Below are 16,803 nucleotides of genomic sequence, written 5' to 3'. Positions count from 1 at the left end.
CCATGAAAGAATAAGGTGACTGTGATGTCTGCAGAATCCTTGAAATCTGGAGTTAAAAAGTCCTCCGTCATGTGGCCTGCCTGCCTGCCCGGGAATTCAGTCACCTCGGTCATTTTCTTCAAATACCCGTTATTACATTTCTTTTAAAAATAAACAACTTCATGCTTCCCAGCATCTCTGATAGATGAGAGAGAGGGAGAGAGAGCTTTAGCTGTCAGATGCAGGGTGAAGACATCAACTTCACAAACAGAAAATTAAAAAAGAGAGGGCAGATTCACTCCGTGCTCTTTCCCAGACCTGCTACAATAATGTGCACTGAGCAAACATCAAAATAACACGTGGACCAGTGACCTCCTTCTCCACCCGCTCACCTCATCAGACTCCAATCAAAGATTCCACTTCTGAATTACGCCACGAGGTGGACGACCTTCCATCACTGACTAGACACAGGGGGCTATCTCATCCTAGTAATCTTTTCTCTGCTTTTAGAGATTCTTCCACTTGTGTAAAGGGGTTAAACATTTTTCTGATGTACCAGGGATTTGGGTTTATTTGTTTTTAATAAAAGTAGCTCTTGGCATCAACAGACTACATTGTTGTTTGATGGCCAACTTCTCAAAAATCATGATAAAAGGATGCCCACTGTTTTCCTCGACTAAACTAATACCGCAGAATTTTTGCACACAGGTGCTGCAAAGCCATACATCCTTTGTGTGCACCTGATTACACAATAGCTAAATCCTTCTGTCTGGAGATAAGCCTGTGGAAATCGGCCTGCATTCTTACAAAAAACACTGGGGATGGCAAAGAGGCTTCCAAGTGTGTGCGTGTGTGCCAGCCCCATGAAGTGGTCTGCTGGAGAGCCTTGTTGAGAGGCATTCTAAGACTGGCTCCTGTCCATCAAGAAAGACTTGTGTGACTCATTAGTGCTACCTGCCTTAGGGATAGAGGAGGAGGCTGATGTTAGTCTGCCACTTAGTTACCATCTTGGTGTAAGCTCTCTGACCTTGGAAAATTTGGAATTTGTGGCTTTGACCATGCGGCTTTCCTGATGTAGGGTGATTTGGAAGTTTTGTTGCAGGAGAAATTTAAATGTATTTGAGAGAGAATTACTATTCCATGTGTATCTTTTACATGGCAATTGCTCCACAACACTGTGCCTTAAAACAATGATTTCCTTATACTTAAAGATTTTGTGGATCTGGAATTTGGAAGGAACACAAATGTAGAAAATAGACAGCTTGTCTCTGCTCCACCAAGACTGAGGCCTTAGCTGGAAAGACTCAAAGATGGTGAGTGACTCAATGGCTAAGGGCAGAAACCATGTACAGATCTGCACTTGGTGATGAATGCTGAGACCTGGGCTCCCCAGAACACTTACCTTGTGGCTTGCCGCACTTTCTCCCAGCAGTGGGCCTCGGTTCAATGGGAATGGGGGGCAAGCCATGGTCCTTCTCTGATGCTGCCCCAGGGTAACTCATGTCATGGTCTTAGAAGTTCCTGGATTCAACTGGAGGGAGGAGAGGCCCCACGTGTTGAAGGGGTGGGAGAGAGGGCTGCAGTCATTGTCAGGAAATACCATCTTCCGTGGCTGGCTGGTGAGTGAGCCAGCCACAGCTTCTCAATACACTGTCATTTCTTCTGCCCCCTTAATAGTTACTTATGCAAAGAAAGAAAAACTTGACTTACTGGTGAAAAATGGTTAACTGGGAGATCAAACTAGGAAAAGCTAAACATTCTTAAGTCATGAAATCATGAAAATCAGTGATAAGGAAATAAAATTCAGAAGAAAGTCACTTGCCTTTATATGTTTGTTAATCTTCACAAATAGGAGGTTTGTTAGTGGTTTGGGGATGTTTTTTCCCTAGATACTATTGTAATGGAGGCAGACCAGAGAGAAGATGGACTCATCTAACTTAGGGTAACTAGACTCCATCATGGGGGGCTGCTCTATGCATGATCCGACGTTTGTCAGCACCTCTGAATTCTACCTCTCCCCAAAGTCATAAATATCAAAAACATCTCCAAATATTTCCAAGCATCCCCTGGGGAGCAAACTGGTCCCCAGCTGAGAGCTGCTCATCTAACTCTAATGTATGCGACTACAAATAATATACTGCAGGATTCCATTCCCAGGCTCATCTCAAAGGGTAGCCAGATGCTGTAGGAACCTCAGCAGTTCTGCTCGGTCTCTAGTCAATTGTGTTTTTTTCTCTGTTAACAGCATTCATTCTAAAGGGCAGAAACCCCTGCTGTACCCTTAAGACTAGGGGCTGAAGCCAGGCAGAACAATTTCAGTGAAAGGGGAGAAGCGATGTTAATGTCCTGGCTCCACCTACTTGAGAACAAGTGGGTGTGCTGGGGGAGGGGCACTGCTGTGAGCACAACTGTACTCACTCTTCCCCATCAGCCACCCTGCACAGCCCTCCCCTGCCACCTTCCAGAGAGGAGGCATGTGTGGAAAGTGAGTCTCACCTAAGAATTGCTGTGTTGAGCATTCTATTTTTTGCATTCACCATTTTCCGGGGGCTGAGAGTGTACATTGAGGAGAAGGTGTGGAAACAAGGAACAATTTCTGCCTTGGAGTGTTACGGCATCTACGCTGCAAGGCGCAGCATGGGGTGCAGAGTCAGTGTGCACGTGGGCTGGGCGGAAAGAGCTGAACCCTTTCTCGCCTCCTCACCAGGGTACAGACTTGTTAGAGTCTAGGGATTGGGTGGCAATGGGGGTGGCACACACAGGCAGCTCTCGATGGATAAGTGGATTCTGAAAGTAGATTATTTGAAATTAGCAATGCATTTCCCATAGAAAAATAATGTTAAATATGCTACCTGTGCCCCAGATCAGTTGACAAAGCCAATTTCACTCCTCTCGTGCAGTGCTGCAGCACCAAAGACCAGTGATACCGTGTATAACAATGCTTTTAGGGAAAGTTGCATTCAGATTTCCAACCTGTGGGGGCAGAAGTGAGTCTCCTCTCATTGCACACCCATCAGCAGGTTCTTTCTGCTGCTCCTCAACGCAGCCGACTTTCCCTGAGCACCTATGATGTGCCAGGCAAGATGGAGGTGCTGGGGTGTTCAAGAAAATGTTTTATTTTTAAAATTATTTAATTATTTATATTTATTTATTTGGAGAGAGAGAGAGCGAGCTACCTTTCATTTGCTGGTTTACTCCCCCAAATGCCTGCAACAGCTGGAACTGAGCCAGATTAAGGCTGGGAGCTGGGAACACAATTCAGGTCTCCCCTGTGGGTGGCAGAACTGCAACTACTTTTTTTTTTTTTTTTTTTTACAGGCAGAGTTAGACAGTGAGAGAGAGAGACAGAGAGAAAGGTCTTCCTTTTCGTTGGTTTAACCCCCAAATGGCCACTACGGCCGGTGTGCTGCACCAATTCAAAGCCAGGAGGCAGGTGCTTCCTCTTGGTCTCCCATGCAGGTGCAGGGCCCAAGCACTTGGGCCATCCTCCACTGCCTTCCCGGGCCACAGCAGAAAGCTGGACTGGAAGAGGAGCAACTGGGACAGAATCCGGCGCCCCAACCGGGACTAGAACCCAGGGTGCTGGCGCCGCAGGTGGAGGATTAGCCAAGTGAGCTGCGGCGCTGGCCAAAATGCAACTACTTGAGCCATCCCCTGCTGCCTCCTAGGGTACCCATTAGCAGGAAGCTGGATCAGAGGTAGAGCCAGGTCTTGAACCCAGGCAGTCCGATATGGGATGTGGGCATCTTAACTGCTAGAATAAATATCCACCCTGGTTTCTGCTGTGCAGGAGATTGGCTCCCAATCTGTGCCACCTGCCTTCCTGTACACAGCCTGCATATATGGGGAGAACAAAGACTCCCATCCCAGCCTGGATGTAACCTCCCTGATGGCTGAGATTGTGGCTCCAGAGGGAGGAAGTGAGAGGGAGATAGACATGGGGACTTCTGCTTCCATGTTCTGATTTTCTCTGTCCTCCCTGACAGCCAACTACCACTAAACAGAAGGTAATTCCACAGTTTCTCCCTGTCCTCAGTCTCTAAAACACAAATATCAGGGTACTTCAAAAAGTTTGTGGAAAATGGAATTAAAAGAAGTTTATTTTAGTGCAAAAAAATGTTGAAATCCATGTGTACCAAGGGATCTTTGAAAAGTAAGGAAAATGAAAACTATGGGGTCGGAACTGTGGTGTAGTAGGTTAAGCATCTGCCTGCAGCGCCAGCATCCCATATGGGCACTGGTGCAAGTCCAATACAGCTCCCTGCTAATATACCTGGGAAAGCAGAGGAAGATGGCCCAAGTGTTTGGACCCCTGCACCCTAGTGGGAGACCTGGAAGAAGCTCCTGGCTCCTGGCTTTGTATCAGCTCAACTCTGACCATTGGAGCTGTTAGTGGAGTGAACTAGCAGATGGAAGACCTTTCTCTCTCTCCCCCTCTCTGTCTGTAACTGTGTCTCTCAAGTAAATAGATAAATCTTTTAAAAAGAAGAAAAAGAAAAAAAATGAAAACTATGGGAAAACTGCATGGATTTCAAAAACATTTTGCACGACAATAAACTCATCTTTTCATTCCATCTTCCACACCCTCTTCGAGCTCCCTTCATAATTTATGGAAAGCTGCTTTAGCTAGAAGATGGAAACCCGTGGACCCCGTGATGGAGCAGGGAGAGGGCTTGGATCCTCTTTGCCCCCACCCCTAAATGCCTCAGATGCAGAAAAGCCACGGCAGAGCTGACGTCAGGTCTTTGGCCACTGTTGTGTGGGAAATGAACTTATGCCATGGTCCTCTCCAAGTACACGACCAGGTGAGCTACCAGACAGAAAGACTCATGGACAAAATTAACATGCTTCCATAACATGGTTTATTAAATCCATGTACAACTCATGGCAAGAAGCCAGTGGGAAGAAATTAGGTAGGTTACCAGCCCTAGGGAAGGGCTAATGCGGGGTGGAAAGTCCACACTTCCTGGTTCTGGACTGCACATTGCTCTCACCTCCTGGCTCTTGCACCTGTATTAAGAAGGGGGAGTTAGGGAAGCAGAGCAGAAGCTTGTGACAGCTTGTGTCAGCTGGCTTTGGCACCCAGATAATTGGCTAAATAGTATTCCAGAACTTTCTGTGAAAGTGCATTTTGGGTGGGATTCTGATTTAAGTCAGTCAACTTTGATCGCAGCAGTTTGCCCGCCCTATTGTGGGTGGGCCTCACTCCACCAGGTGGACTGAGGTCAAAGTCAGTTTGCGGACAGAACGCCCTCCTGATCCCTTGCTCAGAGCGTAATTAAGGAAAGACAAACTGGGTGGGGCTGGGAGGCATTTAGCACAGACATAAGACTGGGCGGCCCCTCCCTCCAGCCGAGCTGCCCTAAGTGCTGTCTCAGGTGCCCCAGGCCCCCCCAGGTCCCCGCCCCATGCTTGTTCCCTGTGCTGGGATTGCCCAATTCCCATGCGCCGCCCTCACTGCACTATGCTTTACTTGAGGTCAAGGGGCAGGCTTAACACCCCCACCACAACACAATGCTTAGAACATAGTCAGGACTCAAAAAAAAAAAAAAAAATTGTTGAATGAATAAATAAATGACTCAGCACAGGACTAACCCGGAATGAGACGAGGAGCAGGATCTATGGATGAGGGCCCCAGGCGGAGTGAGAGGCAGCTGTGGGGCAAGCATGCACCAAGACAGCTGAACCCCTCCGACTGGACAATTATTTCCCTATGAACACAACAGGCAAATGCATGAGGCTGGGGGCCACCTCTATTAGAAAATAAACATTTCTGACTGGTACTCAGAAAGGCAGACAATCTTATCAGACAACCAAATGTCAGATCACAAATATTTACACACTATCTTGCCATGGAACATGTTTTTCCACCAAGCAAACGAGCGAAACGCCATGCTGTCACATACACACTGCCAGAGCAGCGCTTCTGGGCCTGCCGCAGCGTCTGCTTCCTGTTTGTGGCCACAACATTCCTAAGAATCTGATGAAAGCTGTGGACTTCTTCCTAGGAAAACGCTCTGGACCGTGCCACAACTGTAGGAGGTAGTGTTTGCAGACTTCCCCTCCGGGGTCTCATGTTACCCCACCTGCCCCGCACCCCCTCTCCATTCGCTCTGCCCCGTCACTCTGCTCTCTTTCCCACGCCCCAAAACAGCGTGTGCTTTCCCACCTTTGAACTTGGAGTTGCAGATCCTGAAGTTCCTTTAAGGTGCCCTGGGGACAGGAGCTGGGCTCCCACAGCCCACGCACACCCAGGGTAATAAAGGTTGAGGGATCAGTCACAGCCTGTTCTGTGGCACTGGTGCAGCCCCACCCACCTGTTGCCACTCTGGGCAGCACTGGGTTCTGTCTGCAGGCCCTTCCTGCTCAGAGTTGTCCCTCAGCTTGCAAATCCTGCTGTCCCCTAACCCCCTCAGGGCTCAGATGCCTGGAAACTCCTAACAGCCAGCCAGATTTGACTCAAAGATGCACCCTCTTCTACCCATCCATACAATGCAAAATAAACCGGGTACCTAGGCTGTGTCACAGAGTGGTGTTGGGAGGGGTGGAGGGTACTCCGGCAGCCATAAGCGGACCCAGGCCCTGCCTGGGGAGCTCAGTTTTGGAGGGGCAGCTGGCAGGTACTCGCAGAAGTGCCTCCAACACGGGGGAGGGGGGGATCCCAGCCAGCCAGCGACTCTGGCATTTGGAGGTGCAAGTGACTGCCAGGATGAGACCTGATGAGCTCTCAAGGAGAGACATGTCTTCGTGTCTGCGGCCAGAATGATGGCAGCCTGGCAGGCCGGGAACTGCAAGTCACTGAGCGTGTCGACCCGGAGTCCCCCAGGAGGGGCTGATGAGGCTGGAGAAGCATAGAGGGCCGGGCAGAGGGTGGCCTTGGCCTTGGGAGCCAGGTTCAGGAGACCCACTACACCTGGGCCAGAAGAAGCTCTTGGAGGATAGGCGGGGCTGGGTCACCTGGCCCCTTTCTCCGCCCGGGGGCAGCCTCTTGCAGCAATTGTCTTGGTCTTGTCAAGGCTGCTGCTTCCCGCTTTTTCGACCCCCAGGGCCTTCTCTGAGTCTGAATGTCACATACCTTTTCATCTCTTCCCTCTTTCCTTGCCACTCAACGTCAGCCAGCACCTCAAAAACTCATCCAGGACTCAGCTCGGGCTCCTGCCAGCCTCCCTCCCTGCACCTGCTCCCTCCCTGTTCTGACCACAAGCACATGTGCCTTTATTGATTCAGGGGCTGGTATTTGTTTATTGAGCCACTAACTCCTAAAAAGAGCCTGGGAAGCATACTTTGATAACCTGAGGAGAAAGTGGGGCTTGTGTTGCAGTGAGGAAGCTTCCAGCACTTTGACCTCATAGCCCTGCTCCCCACAGCCCCCCCTTCACAGAAGCTCTCCCCACACCCCACTCTCCCACACACTTTTTGGATTGCTAACCATAGAAGCATTTTCTAGCACGATCCAACACACATACGCGTGTGTGCGTGTGCAAAACAAATTTCCCGAAACAATATTACACAGGCCCTGAATGAATAGAGAAGACATTTTCTATTCTAGTCCAGTCTACTTCTTTCCTTCTTTGCAAGCTGGTCACAGAACACGAAATTGGTTTCCATATCCGCTAATGGGCTGCAACCTGCAGTTTGAAAACACAGCTTATCAGAGAGCCTTCCCTAACAGCATTGAAGCCAGAAGGGACCCCTCGAAAGGTGGCTTTGAGGGTTGAGCTGCTTCCTGGGCCACACCTGACTTGGAAATTTCCCCTTGATCTTTGCCTCAGCCAGTATGGGTCCTACAAAGGGGTAAGGTGGGTCTCCTTCAGCCCACAGTCGGCCGGGGACCGGGAAGGCGGGGAGAGAACAGGCAGCCAGGCTGTCAGCCACTGACGCTGAGAATAGTAACAACTGCAACCGTACCAATGGTCACTGGACTGGACCAGAACTGCCTGTGCTGGCCTTTCTCCCACTCGGTCTCCACCACAACCTTTAAGTTCAATGCCATCCCCCTTTCACAGAGTGCCAAAGGGAGCCACAGAGGACCCGCCCACGGCTCTGTAAGCAAGAGACCAAGCCAGGATTGGCTTCAGTCTGCTGGCCACCAGAGCCTGGGGCTTCAGGAATTTACACACTGTGGCTAAAGGCACTGGGGAGACCTGGCGCCTCTGATTTCATGTAGGACGGGTGTTCTACCTGTCACCCTGTCTCCAGGATTCCCCACTGCAGCCCACATTTCATTTTCAGAGAGCCTGAAAGTGGTGAAACAAGACTTTGCATATTTTTCTGACTGATTTCCCAGAGCTGTCCTTGACCTGCTGACCTATCTGGCTAAAGGACCTCCACATAAATAAACTCCCATGGCCTTGAGGAGCTCAAAGCATCTGTGCAGTGGGGCGGGGCATGCAGGCAGATGGAGATCAGAACAATAGGAGAGATCCTCCTATGATGGCGATCCCTTTGGGACAGGAAATTCACATGGGAAGGAGCTGCTAGCCACTGCTGCCGGTGGGGAAGGGAGAAGATCTCGCCCAGGAAAGGGAGTGGAGGCTGGGAGAGCAGCTCCCTGGGCTGTGAATGGGGCATTGTGGTAGCGCTGCACCAGAGCACTGTCCAGGGCTGCAGAGATGCCTCAAGGCTCTCCGTGCAGCACCTCAGCCCGTCCCCCTGCTGTTTGCTCTGTCACTTTAAAAGGAGGAAGGTGTAGACATCAGTCAAATCCCAGCCAGAAGGCTTCTGCAAAACCCCTGACCAGCTCTCCTCCGAACCCGCCAAGGCCATCCAAAGCAAGCCAAGTCTGAAGATCGTCACAGTCTGGAGGGGTCAAAAGGGACACAACGAGGAGATGTATGGGCCTGAATTCATAATGATGTGTCAACACTGGCTCATCAAATGTGACAAACAGAATCAAGTAAGAGGGCAGTAAGAGAGAGGCTGGGTGTGGGGGACATGGGGACTGGCCTGATATTCAGAGGGGACCTGCTCCCGGACCACCCTCCTCGCCCCGAATGTCCAAGGATGCTCAAATTCCTTGTATAGAACGTGCGTACAACCTACAAACATCTTCCCATATGCTTTACATTATCTCCAGGTGAGTCATAATACCTAATACAATGAAAATGCCATGGACATAGTTGTTACGATACTGACGAGCAAAAAAGTCTGCAAATGTCCAGGACAGATGCAAATGTTTTCCCCAGTATTTTAAACCCGAGATTGGTTGGGTTCTGTGACTGCAGACCCCACGGAGGCTGACTGTGCTATTTCTGCATGTCTCTGGAAATCTAAATCAACGTTACATTTACAAGTTTGTAAAAAGGAAGAGAAGTGCTTCTACCCAGCTGATCTGCAAGGTCCTTCCCTGCTCCAGCAATTCCTCAACGTTTGTGCAATCAACCCGGGCTGGGGGCCTCCCAGGTCCTGGTTGTGAAGTCAGAGGTGCAGGCCAGATGCAGGCATGAAGACACTGCCTGGAACAGGACTCCACCTGATCCTGGGCCCTGCCCTGATGACCAGCTAGGAGGGGCATCCTTTCGGAACTGAGGCTGGGCATTACTGAGCTGTAGATGTGACTCGCTCTTCCATCCCCCCTCCCACCTTTGGCTATTTACCAGCCTGTATCTCAAATACATGATTTGTCCAAAACTGAGCCCAAGGTACCTTCCCACCCTGACTCCCCCAGGTCTACCCCTCTGCGGCTCAGTCATGCACCACCCTTCTCCAGTTCCTGGGTAGTGGCCAACAAGCCATGCTAAATGCCTTCCCAGTCTCACCTCCTGCACGCAGTCAGTCCTGACATTCTGCACGGCTGTATCGACACACCCTCTCCAACCTCACTCAACTGTCTTAGCTCAGCCCTTGCACACTGTACCCAGCTGGAATCCAGCCATCAACCGTTCTAATGCACAATTAAAAAAAAAACACTTATGGTAAAATATTTTACGCAAACCAAAAGCTACAGATAATATTGCAGTGAGCCATAAATCATAGGAGACAAACTTTACTGATAAAATTAAAGCTATCTGTGTCGCCTTTGTTGACTTACTCCCTACCTCCAACTTCTTCCCTTCCAATTCTCTTATGTCTTATTCTTCCCTCTTGGTTTAGCCTACCCTCACCACTCAACCTAACATTGTATTCCAGAACTTCACTGCCTCAGTTTCCCTGATCTGTCTCTCTCTCTTTTTTTTTTTTTTTTTTTTTGACAGGCAGAGTGGACAGTGAGAGAGAGAGACAGGGAGAAAGGTCTTCCTTTTTGCCATTGGTTTACCCTCTAATGGCCGCCACTGCTAGCGCGCTGCAGTGGGCGCACCGCGCTGATCTGAAGGCAGGAGCCAGGTGCTTCTCCTGGTCTCCCATGGGGTGCAGGGCCCAAGCACTTGGGCCACCCTCCACTGCACTCTCGGGCCACAGCAGAGAGCTGGACTGGAAGAGGAGTGACGGGGACAGAATCCGGCGCCCCGACTGGGACTAGAACCCGGGGTGTTGCGGCGCCTCAAGGCAGAGGATTAGCCTATTGAGCCGCTGCGCCGGCCTCCTGATCTATCTCTTTTCCTTCTCTCTCTCTTGCTCTCTTTCTCTCTTTCTCTCTCTCTAATGGATTTTGTTAGGGTAAGGAAGTTCTCTTCCATTTCCCATTTTTATCACAGAAAGTTTTTTGAATTTTATTGAATGCTTTCTCTGCATCAACTGAGAGACTCATGCAATTTTTCTCCTTTAATCTGTTAATATGGTGTTTTACAGAACCAGATATCCTTGCCTTCCTGGGATCACATTGCAGGGTTTTAACTAGGTGATTAACATGATCTGATTTTCATTCTAAAAGTTCACACTGGCTGCTGTGTGGAGAATGCATGGGGGAGCAAGGGTGCAGGAAGGGAGATTAGATTAGCCAGGGGGCTATGACGGTTTAAGGATGACTGATGGGAGAGTGAAAATGGAGATGAGCGGGAGGATTAAGGAGACATATAGAGATAAAACCATCAGAACTCACTGATGGTACAGGGAACCTTTTTTCTCAAGGGCCTTTTGGATATTTTTAACATCATTTGCAGGCCATACAAAATGATCAACTTAAAAATTAGCCTGCTGTAGATTTATTGAATTTTGAGTCCTGCCTGCGTTTGCCTCAGCAGGGCCAAACCAAATGATTTTGTGGGCCTTACACGGCCCACGGGCCAGACATTCCCCAGCGCTGGGCTAGAGAGAAGAGGAAGAACTGAGGGTCACTACTAAGTTTTCAGTGCTAGAAACGAGGGGGTCCCACCTTCCTTGGAGAGCACAGGCAGGATCAGGCCGGGGAGGGCGGGAATGGAGCGTCTGTTTCAGCTGTGTTAGGATTCATACGTCGGTCAGAGAGCCAAGTGGAAAGACTGAATTTGAGGAGCAGCTCCAGGGCGCGTGTGGGTTAATGACACAGGTCGGGGCTGTTGTCAGTGTAGGGGTGGTGTTTAAAGCCACAGCTTTGGATATGGTCGCTAAAGGGGACAGTCAGATAGGGGAGACAATAGGGCCCAGGGCCAAGCTCAGAGCTCCAGCACGGATCAGTGAGCAAAGGGTCAGCGAAGAAGACTGAGAAGAAGGCCACGCAGGGGAGAATGGTGACGGCAGGAATGACCGAAGGCACAGGTGCCCTTGAGAGGAGGGGGGAGAGGCAGTGCCCAGTGGGTGCCAATGGACTTTTTTTTTTTTTTTTTTGACAGGTAGAATTAGACAAAGAGAGAGAGAGACAGAGAGAAAGGTCTTCCTTTTTCCATTGGTTCACCTCTCAAGTGGCCGCTCTGGCCAGTGTGTTGTGGACAGTGCGCTGCGCCAATCTGAAGCCAGGAGCCAGGTGCTTCCTCCTGGTCTCCATGCGGGTGCAGGGCCCAAGGACCTGGGCTGTCCTCCACTGCCCTCCCAGGCCACAGCAGAGAGCTGGCCTGGAAGAGGAGCAACCGGGACAGAATCCGGTGCCCCAAATGGGACTAGAACCTGGGGTGCCGGCGCCACAGGCAGATGATTAGCTTAGTGAGCCACGGCACCAGCGCCAATGGACCTTTAAAAATTTCCAATTCTGGGGACTGGTGCCATGGCTCACTTGGCTAATCCTACGCCTGTGGTGCCAGCATCCCATATGGGTACTGGGTTCTAGTCCTGGTTGCTCCTTGTCCAGTCAGATCAGCGCAGTGCTGGCTGTGGCAGCCATCTGGGGAGTGAACCAATGGAGGGAAGACCTTTTTCTCTGTCTATAACTCTACCTGTAAAAAAAAATCAAATAATTTTCCAATTCTGGTTATTTTGTGTGCTCACTCACGCAAGACCAACCCAAGAGCCACTTGTACATGGTCCCGAATGCGCCAACAACGTCCTCAGCTCTCTGTGCAGTTTTCTGGGGGTAGGAAGAATGATTTTTTTTTTTCCTAAATGCCCTCTTCTTGAAAGAGTATGTCTGGATTTGCCTCTGGTCCCAGGTTCCCCGCGCCTTTGTAGCGGTGACACACCACATTTCGTTTGCTTTTGCTATCTCCTCAGCCTGACTCACGGAGCTATAAATACAGCAGTTTCCACACACAGTGAACTCACGCGGTGGAACGCACCCTACAGGGCTGTGGAGTTCACAGAGGGAAGCGCCGCCTCACCCCTGCCCTGCAGGTCCACTGAGAAAATTAAACCGAATTTCAATTACCTTCACTTAGACAGTTTCGGGCCGCACCCTCCCAGATAACGTTCCTGAGCGCCACCGCCACCGGGAGTCCTGCCTGTGAGGCTCGGAACAATTGCTGGCACGGGTTTAAGGTGTGCTGCAGCTTTCCAGGGGCGGGGAACGCGGCCCTGGGCTCCCTGGGTGGCAGCCAAGCCTGCAGGTTGGTAGAGAAAGTCGTAAGGGCCTCCTCTCAGCCGTGCCCATTGAGTTGTCGCAATTTCAACAAGCTCTCCCTTTCTTAAACAACCAAGATGATGTTCAACAAAGGTAATTTTCTGCTTTTCTGGTCCAATTCTATTTATCTTTTAAAAAGCAATTAGCATCCCTTTAGAGTTCCTTTATGCCCGACTAATTGTGCCTTAGTTCATGAGTTAAGGTTTCTCTCTATGTATTTAAGCAGCTACAAGAATATCTATTTAAAGTCCAAGCCAGACAAAAATGCACATTTTGGGTAATATTGTCTCCTTAGCTTTGTAGGTATTGACATTTCCACCAGTGGGGCAAAGAAAGAGAATCCATTTCTTAGTTTAAGGTATTCTGGAGAAGGGTGTATTTCCAATTAACTGAGAATCAGAGGAATTGGAAACTAGCATGACTAAAGGATTTAAATATTAATTAAGAACAATTCCACTACTCATTTGAAACTAGTTGGAAGGCCCATAAGCAGCAGACACAACCCAGAGCTGGTAGTTTTCCTTTGTAAACCAACCCTCCTTGTTTACTGAAGCCTGGTAAGGGAATCTGGACTCAGCAGCACCCTGACCCGATTAGACAGATCTTTTTACATGGCGGGTAGCTTTAGACAAGAGCCCAGTGCTATGGAAGAACAGCTGGCCCTGGGATGCCCTTTGTTTCCAGACCGGTAGAAAGAGAATCATAGACTTTTAGAGCCCAAATCATCTTCGAAAAGAGCAACCCAGGACTGGTGCTGTGGTGCCATGGCTGAAGCTGCCACTTGCAATGTTGGCACCCCATATGGGAGTGCTGCTTCAAATCCAGGCTGCTCCACTTCCAATCCAGTTTGCTGCTAATGAGCCTGGGAAGGCAGCAGAAGATGGTCCAAATACTTGGGCCCCTGCCACCCATGTGGGAGATCTGGATGGAGTTACTGACTGTTGAGGCCATCTGGGGTATGAACAAGCAGATGGAAGATCTCTTTGTCTCTTCCTCTCTCTGTCACTCTGCCTTTCAAATAAATAAATAAATCCATCCATCCACCCTAAAAGAAAGGAATAGAGTCACCCATGATTTGACAGGCCCACTAACTCTTTAATGGCAAAGGCAGGATTTGAAAAGTTATTTTATTCCCTTCCCTGGTCTTTGCACTAGAGTGTGGATTCTTGACCAGACAGAAGGCCAGAAGGTCAAAGCAAACAAAACCCTCCCCCAGAGACAGAGATCTGACTGGTCTAGTGGGCTGCCTGTGCATTGGGATTTTTAACCTCTATTTTTCCCATTCTGGGTGGTAGAGGGCAAAAGGCAACTGAGCTACAAGACACATAGGACATACAAGGATACTTCCAAAAGTTCATGGAAAATGTAGTTAAAAGATAAGTTTACTTTGGTGCAAAAAAATTGAAATTCATGCATATATGGAATCTTCAAAAAGTTCATGGAAAATGTGCATTATAAGAAAACTATGCATGGGTTTTCAAATTTTTTGGCCCCAAAATAAATACCTTTTGATTTCATTTCCCATGTACTTTATAAAGAGCCTTTGTATTTATGACATTCTTAGCTAATCCATTTGACCTCACCTATCACTGGCATGAATTCCTGAGCCAACAGAGGCTCTTGTTGAGATTCCAACCTTAGGGGCAGACATTGAGCCTAGTGGTTAAGAGTCTTGAAATTAGGATACTTGCTTCCCGGCTCTGGCCCCTGACTCCAGTTTCCTGCTAACGCAGACCCTGGGAAGTATCTGTGGTAGCTCAGATAGTTGGGTTCCTGCCTCCCAGTTGAGAGATGTGGATTTCCAGCTCCTAGCTTTGGCCAAGCCCAGCCCAGCCCTGGAATTTATAGGCATTCGGGAAGTGAATCAGCAGATGGGATCCTTATCTGTCTCTCTCTCCCTCCCTCTCTCCCTCTCAAATAAATTGAAAAAAGTGAAGAAATTCAACTACCTACACTTCCTTTTCGGTTTATAACGTGAAGCATTCTTTCCTTCTTGGGTGAAGAGGGCCTGGAACAGATTTCCTCTTAGCTCCTGGACTGGTGTATTCATTTGGAAAGCAGAGAATTACCTTGCAGACATGGAGAGGCTGTGGGAGCCAGAAGAATCATTTCATTTCCTAGGACCAAATAGAATTTCTGAGTGGCAAAACTCCCATTGCAAAAAATTACAGAGCACTCTGAAGAGCACAGCCTCAGAACTACCGTGGAACTTTCCACTGAGCTGATAAGGGTGGGAGGCTGCGGGACCGCCTGGCAGGAAAGTGGGCAGCCCTTTGACACCTTCAGCAATACAAGCAGACATGACCACCAAAACCCAACACTTGTGAAGCAAACTGCGGCAGGCAGGCAGACGCACAAACAAACGCGATGTATTGATTTTGGCAATGGTTCTGCATTACTTTTTATGTCAGAAGACAGCCGAGTCAAAAAGCCATTGGTGGCTGAAGCCTGGAGTTGAACCGAGACCCGGTTGGCCCAGGGATCCTCTTGCTTAATTCTGCTGCCTTGCATCTGTTTTGGCAGCCTCGCGCCTCGCTGGAAAGACGATAGGACCAGGAAACTAAGTCCCAGCTGGCTAACTTTTCTCCACAATTCCAAGTAAACCGCTTACCTGATGAAGTTGAAAGTTCCCTCTGTTCCACTGAGTGAGGAATGAAACTCCCTCAACCTGTCTGACCAGTTCTGACACTTGAAACTGGCCCAGCACCTTTATATAATATATAACCCAGGACGCAGTCCCAGGCCCTCTCTGTCCACTCCGTTCACAGCAGCATCCCAAAGCCCACAACACACACCGCGCCCCCACCAGCGCTTGCCTCCCTTCCACAAATCCTAAAGATTTTCAGTGTCCTATATTTGCCTTTAGGATGCAGACAAAATCAAATGATTTGAAGAGAAGCGTTTTGTAGTAACAAAGAATAGGCACAAGTGCTTAAGTGAATGACAATCACAGAAACAGCCAATTAACTGGTAAATCCCTGTTGTCTGCGAGCTGAACCAGGAACGAGTGCAGGAGGCAGAAAAGCAGCTGTAGCCCAATTAAGCTCAGTAGCTCAGATACCTCGGGAGGATTCCAGCTCCTGCTCTACCTAAACAGATCTGCTTTCTCAGAGACCTGGGGGACTGCTGTACACAGGCGCAGGTTCTGCTGCTCTTCTTCTTCTTCACTGCTGGCAACTGAGCTAAAATATGCACAGAAGCAAATGGAGAGGATGAAGGGTCACCAGACTCAGAAAACACACTTTTCTGGCATCTGGGTAGAAGAGAGGCGGAGAGTGTTGGCTCCTGCACTTGGCCAGGCAGAAGGAACTGTACACACACCCAGGCCCCTGGAGGAGAGAGGATTCCAGAACTGGCACTCGGTTTGCAAGGCTCTGAGAATCCAATTGATCTTTTAGTTAATGAGCCTGGAGAATGCAGAACACCCTGTTATGAAATGGCTTTGACCGAATGATGACAACAGGCAACCCTAGGCCTTGGGCACGTCATCAGGCCTATGACGTAGCTCTTTGTTTCTGTCATGTTTGTTCTTTCCCATATTTCTTCCATATGGATAGAATTTTCCACCTTCAATTTCTGATCAAAATATGATCATCATCTTCAGTGAAGAAACACCTGTTACGGGCTGGCTTCCTACCTCCATTGGTGCTCAACCAGAGCCAAGTCTCTCATCTGACCTTGAACCAGCTAGGTCAGCATCACCTGGACTGCTTAAGCAAAAACACCCCTCATCCAGAATCAGAATCTCCTGGGCGCCCCAAAACTTACAGCAAGTTTTAAACAGTAAAACATTTTTAAAAATTATAATAAAACATTTGTCATGAACATGTTACACAGTAGAAAGAATCTGATGCTGGATGTCAAGCCCCCATCATTCAGCTTCAATAAAGCTCAATGTTCTACTCAGTCATGCTACTTTTCTGGAAGGGGTCGGACTGAACAGTTTTTAAGTGAATCCCAGCTATTTTACCCATCCAGCC

General features: G+C 49.0%; 2 long non-coding RNA genes across 2 annotated transcripts in view; both read right to left on the bottom strand.

The window, feature by feature from the left end:
- Nucleotides 1–15,610, bottom strand: part of LOC127493406 (uncharacterized) — a 46,426-nt gene extending 30,816 nt beyond the window's left edge. The window contains exons 1-3 of the long non-coding RNA XR_007923504.2: nt 15,435–15,610; nt 14,893–14,940; nt 1,382–1,510 (exon numbers count right to left, since the gene is read on the bottom strand). This is a non-coding gene — a long non-coding RNA (uncharacterized lncRNA). The remainder of the gene's footprint in view (nt 1–1,381; nt 1,511–14,892; nt 14,941–15,434) is intronic.
- Nucleotides 4,819–6,276, bottom strand: LOC103350093 (uncharacterized). Its single transcript, XR_518147.4, has 3 exons — nt 6,149–6,276; nt 5,575–5,690; nt 4,819–4,989 (listed from the first exon to the last, which is right to left on the bottom strand). It is a non-coding gene; the product is annotated as an uncharacterized lncRNA (long non-coding RNA).
- Nucleotides 15,611–16,803: the final 1,193 nt, after the last annotated feature.

The sequence above is a fragment of the Oryctolagus cuniculus genome, chromosome 7 (genome assembly GCF_964237555.1).
Source record: "Oryctolagus cuniculus chromosome 7, mOryCun1.1, whole genome shotgun sequence".
Classification (NCBI taxonomy): Eukaryota; Metazoa; Chordata; class Mammalia; order Lagomorpha; family Leporidae; genus Oryctolagus; species Oryctolagus cuniculus.
This window is presented reverse-complemented; position numbering and strand designations above follow the sequence as displayed.